This window comes from Varanus komodoensis, unplaced genomic scaffold (assembly GCF_004798865.1).
Source record: "Varanus komodoensis strain SLA01 unplaced genomic scaffold, ASM479886v1 scaffold94, whole genome shotgun sequence".
NCBI classification, from domain to species: domain Eukaryota; kingdom Metazoa; phylum Chordata; class Lepidosauria; order Squamata; family Varanidae; genus Varanus; species Varanus komodoensis.
In genome coordinates, this window is record NW_025336646.1 from 1226990 (window position 1) to 1234208 (window position 7219).

Below are 7219 nucleotides of genomic sequence, written 5' to 3' on the forward strand. Positions count from 1 at the left end.
CCCCCCCCCCCCCCCCCCCCCTCCCTTCAAATTGATCCAAGTGATTCAATGAAATTCTAATTTAAAAAGCAACCACTTTGGGAAAGGGGGTTGAAAAGTTGCAGCGCAATTCACCACCTCACTGTTGGAGAATTAGGGGGAAAGTTTTAATTTTTTATCCTCTGTTAGGAGTAGTTACGAATCAAGGCATGCAGGAGGGTTAAGGTTACGTTTTTTGCAAACTTTTACCATGTCACCTTTGGCACCCTCACACTTAACACTGTACGATTCCTTTTTACTAACTTTCTTTCCATTTCCTGTGATTACAAGCATTGATCTGTGCTTATCATGGTCTACAAGTGGATCTCATGATGAGCATATATTGAATCATGTACCCAGAGGTATGGAAGTTCTCCAAAGTTAGGCCCACGTTTTGCTCCACCTTCATGCCAAGCAGTTTACACAGGAGTTAATCACCCACTGCATTCCCTTTTGTTGACTTGGTACAGAGCATCTTCGTACTCAGTGATCTTCAAAGGCTGAAGGGTGGGGATTGTCAACCTGTACAGTGTGTGGCCAGCAATTGTCAGAGATGGGGGAGGAATGGCATCTTCTGCATTGATTCACAAGAGGCTTGGCACAGTGAATTCTAAATCAGATTCTATGACTTGAGGGATCAAAAGACCAGAAGTGAATCAACTGAGAGGGTGATAGAATATGGAGAGAATGGTGCCTAGGAAGAAATTTGGGAACACACAAAAATGTCCTACAACTCCCAACATTCCCATGGCTGGCTGTGGGATGCTGGGAACTGCCGGGCTTTTTCTGTCTAACTACACATAAGATTCCACCCTAAGTCTGTCAGAAACCATCAAAAGTAAGGAGGCAAGCGGCAATGGTGAGTCTCTCTGGATACTTTCCCATCTCTGTCTGAACTGAAAGAGGAGGCAGTCACATTTTCGGAAAGAGATTAGCCTGCTGAGCCCAACAATGTCTCTGGGGCTCCCTGCTAAGAGCTGCCAGCTTGGCTGCCTCTTTGCTGTGCTTTCTCCAGCAGGCAAAGACATTTATTCAGGCAGATCTTTGGCATATGAGCTGGCACGTCACTGAAGGCTGTTTTAATTGATTGGTGCTGTTTATGGCTTTTTTATCCATTTGTTTTTCTGCTCATTTAATGAAGGTTTTGGCCACCTTAAGTGTCATTATTTGGGTGTAAATGTAAAAGGGGAGTAAAATAATAAAATAAGGTGCACCTAAAGTGCCATCCTACTGCCTCCCAATAGCAACCAGGAAGCCATGGGATTATTTGGAGCTTGGAAGAGAGAAAAAGCGGTAGTCGGGCGTAAGAGAGGTGAGGAGGCTGGGGCTAAGGACCTGTGCAGGTCCCTGTTGGCATCTCAGCTTCCTTCCCTCCCTCTCTCATCTAGGCAGCTAAAAGCAACCGTCTAGGCCAGTGGTGGCGAACCTATGGCACGCAGAGCCCTCTCTCGGCACGCGACCCAAGTCGCCCAGCATCACCCCAGCAGCCGAGTAGCCGATATCAGCACACACAGGGGCCACGCACATGCTTGGGAAGGAGTAGCGGTGCCGGGCGCTGACGTCACGAGCCGTGACTCATTAGAAACATAGAAACAGAGCGAGTCAGAAGGGGCCTCCCAGGCCATCTAGTCTGACCCCCGGCACCAGCCGGCTTCGCTCACGACATGCCCACCATGTGCATGTCTAGCCTATCTTTGAACATCCTCACCGATGGGGCCTCAACCACATCCTGTGGAAGCCCATTCCATACCCTCGGGGTCCTGACTGTCAGGAAGTGCTTCCTGGCATCTAAATTGAACCTTGGTTCCCTGAGCTTTGCTCCATCGGAGCGCATCCTGCCTTCCCCTGCAGGGGAGAACAGGTCTCTACCCACCTCCATGTGCCATCCCCTCATATACCTGTATGTCGCCAACAGATCCCCTCTGAATCTCCTCTTCTCCAGGCTGAAGAGACCCAGTTCCCTCATTCTCGCCTCATATGGCATCCCCTGCAAACCCGCCACCAACCTTGTGGCCCTACGCTGCACTGGCTCTAACCTGGCTATATCCTTCCTGTAATGAGGGGCCCAAAAGTGAACACAATACTCCAGTTGTGGGCGCACCAGAATCGTATAGAGTGGTAGTAATACCTCTCTCGATCTAGAAGCCACACTTCTGGCTATGCAACCAAGGGTGGCATTTGCCCTCTTGACCACTGCATCACACTGTTGACTCATGTTTAGCTTGCAGTCAACCAGCACCCTGAGGTCCCTTTCACAAGTGCTGCTCTCCAGGCACTTGTCCCCTAACCTGTACTTATGACACCCATTCCTATGCCCCAAGTGCAAGACCTTGCACTTATCCACCCTGAACGCCATCCTGTTGTCTCCTGCCCACTCCCATAGTCTGTCCACATCCTTTTGGATCTGGAGTACCTGCTCCTCAGTTGTGACCACTGCCCCAGTTTTAGTATCATCTGCGAATTTGATCAGCAGACTGTTCACCCCTTCCTCCATGTCATTAAAAGATTAAACAGAATTGGCCCCAGGACAGAGCCCTGGGGGATCCCACGTGTCACTGACCGCCATCCTGATGATTCCCCACTAATGGTACCCTCTGCTGTCAGTCAGTCAACCATGCCCTAATCCAATGGACAGTGCTTTGGTCTATCCCCACACCCCTCAGTTTATCATGGGGCACTTTGTCAAAGGCCTTGCTGAAATCCAGGTAAACCACATCCACTGCATCCCTTCCATTTAACCACATCAAAACCTTGTTGTAGAATCCCACAGGTTTGTCTGGCAGGACCTGTTTTTGCGGAAACCGTGTTGTCTGGCTGCCAGTCTCCCTTCCCTATCTAGCATCACTAGATCTCTCACTATTATGAGCCTTTCCATTGTTTTTCCTACAATGGACGTAAGGCTAACTGGTCTGTAATTCCCCATGTCCTGTCTACTACCCTTTTTGAAAATTGGGACCACTGACACCACCCTCCAGTCCTCTGGAACTTCACCCATTCTCCATGAGGCCTAAAAAATGGAGGCCAGAGGGCGTGAGAGAACCCCTGCCAACTCTCGAAGTACTTTCGGGTGTAACCCATCAAAGCCCGGCGCCTTTGTAATGTCCAGTGCCATGCAGAGCCCCTCGACTTCTAGTGGGGTGACTCTAATCTGTGCCCCTAAGTCCCTGGCCTCATCTAATCCCCCACGTGGCGCCAGCAGAAGAAGGAGGCTGTGCTGGTCTCCTCCTCCTGTGGGTGACATGCCTCCATGTCTCCCTGGCTGTTCCTCCTGTGGCCCCTCCTTCAACCCTCTGTCTGGAGGGGGACTGCAACCGGGGGGCCTGGAGAGCTCTCTCAGCCCTCAGGCAACTCACCTCCTCCACTAGGAGGGTCACCAGCTTGCACCCGAGGGCAAGTGTATCCCTGCCTCTCCTGGGGGAGAAGGGTGAACATGTCGCAGCTCTCGCAGTGGACAGCAACAGCCGTGACTCCCGCCAAGGCCATCTCCTGGTCTGCCATTGGGAACCCTTCAGAGACCCTACCATGGTCCCCTGCCTTGTCTGTCCTGCACTGCTCCTCATTCACCCAGTTCTTCCAGACAAAAACCCACAAACACACTGATACAATAAAAATTTATATTGGGGGAAAATACCAAAACAAAACTGCCCCCAGGGAAGGGAGTCCTGGGGCAGCCCGGGTGGCAGCTAAGGGACACAGACAAGGGATGATGCCTTATAACCCTCTCAGGCTGCGGGCCCCACCCCTCTGCTTCCTCCTGGCCCCTCTAGCCTCTCTGGCCCCGCCTCCCTTCCTCTCCACTGCTCCTGTCCCCCTGCTCCTCTGCCCAGCTCCAAGCTTGTCTTCGCCAGTCTCCTGGCCACCCTGAACGCTCTCTCTCAGCTTCTGCCTCTGCTACTCTGCTGCTCTGCCAAGAGGCAACAGCCAAAAGCCATGACTCATCCAAGGAAGGCTTTTTCTAAATCGTCCTCCTTTCAAGGGAACATTCACTCTCTATTAGGGTAAGGGGTGTGCATGAGGGTAGGGTTAGGGTTGAAAAAATGAGGTGTCCCGGCATGGTATTGATGGTTGGAATGTCTTTAGAATGGACAGAAATGATGAGCTGTGCAGAAAAAGCTACTCAAGGGAGGCTTTTTCAAAATTGCCCTCTTTTCAATGGAACATTCACTCTCTATTAGGGTTAGGGGTGTGCACCAGGATAGGGTTAGGGTTTGAAAAGCAAGGTGTCCTGGCATGATTTTGATGGTTGGAATGTGTTTAGAATGGGCAAAATGATGAGAAGTCTAGAAAGAGCTACTCAAGGAAGGCTTTTTCAAAATTGCCCTCTTTTCAATAAAACTTTGGCCCTGTATTAGGTTGAAATTTTTTTTTATTTAAATAAAAACATACTACAAAGGTACAAAAAGGCCCAAAAATTGCAACATTACAAAAATAGAAAGTACCCCATCCGTTATTTACATCCGTTCAAAATGCCAAATGTACACAGATTTACAAGATTCCCAGGCTTTACGCATCAAATGTACAAAAAGAACTTTGTATAGACTTTTCCTGATAGCTTCATGCCATGTGTCTGAGCAGCATGTATGAGTGATTTACGGACATTACGTTATCGGGGCATGCGCCCCACTCAACCACGGCCATAATTTCCTCCACCTACTGGGCGGCATCCTCCCTTTTTCCTCGCGGCTCAACCAAAAAATCTTCTCTTGGACAAATTTGACTGAGCCGGCCACGTCAGCCACCTTTTGTGTCTTTATCTCTCTGTGGCGTTGGAGGGACAGCGCCAACAGAACGTACAGATTTATCAGCCTAATTGTGGACCACGGTACAGTCCAGTACGACTTGGGAGCCGTGGTCTCTCTCCACCGCCGCTTCCTGGGCACCCTCCTCCTGGGTCCTTTCAATGGAGAAGTGGGTTCTGTGCCAGACACGACCGATTCCCAGTCCTGGGAGCCCAGGTCTGGCCAGTCCAGTGCTTCAGACACCGCCTTCCACGTGGCGCGTGCCGTGGGGCAATCGCTGACAAAGTGCCTCACCGTCTCCTTTTGCACTGTCCCGCTCGCGACAGCCCCGCTCTTACACTGCAGTCTGGGGCAGGCCTGCGCCCTCTCGGGAAGCCAGGGTCTGGTCCCTTGCAGGTCATACACCTGATGATACAACCTCCACCTGATGTCCCACAGCCGGAACGGAACCCTCCTGTCTTGAAAATATTCTATGGGGTAAGTCTGTTCCCTCAGGTATCGCGAGAGGCTCTCCCTCCTCGCTCTCTTGACGACCTGCGGTCTGAAATAGGCCACCTCTAGCAGCTCTCTATACACCGCTTGTTTGATACTCCGCAGGTCCCCCCGGCTAGTACCAAACCATTCTGCATGGACTTTATGCTGCTTAATGAAGCTGTAGAGTTCCCTCAGATATTCGGGGCCCGTGCACCGCATCTTGGCCGAGACGGTAAAGTCGAGGGAGTGCTCCCCCCACCAGGTTTCCGCCCACGGTTTACCCACCCAGTGCTGCGCAAACAGGACAACCCACATGTGAGGTTGGTCCCCTCCCTCCTCCCATTGAGCGTATTTACCAAAGTTGTAACTCAGGAAGGTGGTGAACATCCTCAGACTGAGAGCCGGGAGGTCCAAACCCGCCTGGTGGCCCTGTATTAGGGTTAGGGGTGTGCACCAGAATAGGGTTAGGGTTTGAAAAACAAGGTTTCCTGGCATGATTTGGATGGTTGGAATGTTTTTAGAATGGGCAGAAATGATGAGCTGTTTTAAAAATTCTACTCAAGGAAGGCTTTTTCAGAATTGCTGTATTTTCAATGGAGCTTTCACACTTTCTTCGGGTTTGGTGTGTGCACCAGCATAGCGTTAGAGTTTGAAAATCGACATGTCCTGCCATGATTTTGATGGCTGGAATGTGTTTAGATTGGGCAGAAATGGTGAGAAGTCTAGAAAGATCTACTCAATAAAGACTATTTCAGAATCGCTGTCTTTTCAGTGGAACTTTCATCCTCTCTTAGGGTTAGGGGTGTGCACCTGAGTAGGGTTAGGGTTAGAAAAACGAGGTGTCCTAGTCTGGTTTTCATGGTTGGAATGTGTTTAGAATTGGAAGAAATGATGAGCTGTGCAGAAGAAGTCTACTCAAGGAAGGTTTTTTCAAAATCGCCCACTTTTCAATGGAACTTTTGCCCTCTACTAGGGTTAGGGGTGTGCACCAGTGTAGGGTTCAGGTTGCAAAAATGAGGTGTCCTGGCTTGGTTTGGATGGTTGGAATGTGTTTGGAATTAGAAGAAATGATGGGCTGTGCAGAAAAAGCTACTAAAGGAAGGCTTTTTCAGAATTGCCCTCTTTTCTACAGAACTGTCACCATTTATTAGGGTTAGGGGTGTGCACCAGGGTAGGGTTAGGGTTAGATAAACAAGGTGTTCTGGCATGATTCTGATGGTTGGAATGTGTTTAGAATGGGCAGAAATCATGAGCTGTGCAGAAAAAGCTACTCATAGAAGTCTTTTTCAAAATTGTCCTCTTCTTAATGGAACGTTACCCATATGTTAGGGTTAGAGGAGTGCACCAGGGTATGGTTAGGGCAGTGGTGGCAAACCTTTGACCCGTGTGCCACAGCGGGCTCATAGTGCCCTCTCTGTCGACATGTGAGGCAAGTCGCCCCAACATCACCACTGCAGATGAGTATCGGATAACATGGCACATTGGGGCCATGCGCATGCTCGGAAAGTAGTAGCGGCTCCAGGTGATGATTTCCTAAGCCACGGCTCATTAGCTGCCACTCGTCTGAGCTTTGCATGGCCAGTCACTGCGCTGCCAAGGAGATATATATACAGTAACACCTTGGATTGCGAGTAACTTGCTCTGCGAGTGTTCCGCAAGACAAGCAAACATTTCTAGTAAATTTTAAATTGATAAATGAATGCTGTCTTGCAATATGAATAGTACATGATGCCAAACGTCACATGATCACAGCTGAGCCAGTGGCGCTCTCTCTCTCTCTCTCTGGCTGCGGTCCTACAATTCCCAGCATCCCTCCAGGAAGGGAGGGCATGCTGGGAATTACAGAACTGTTTTCATGTCTAAACATTCATAGGATTGCACTGGAAGCAGCTTTAAGCTGACAGCATTTCCTTGGTTTCCGGAAGGCATGAGCTCATTCTGAAGACAAAGCAGTTGTTTTTATTAGAGTCTTGAGTTGTTTAGTGCTG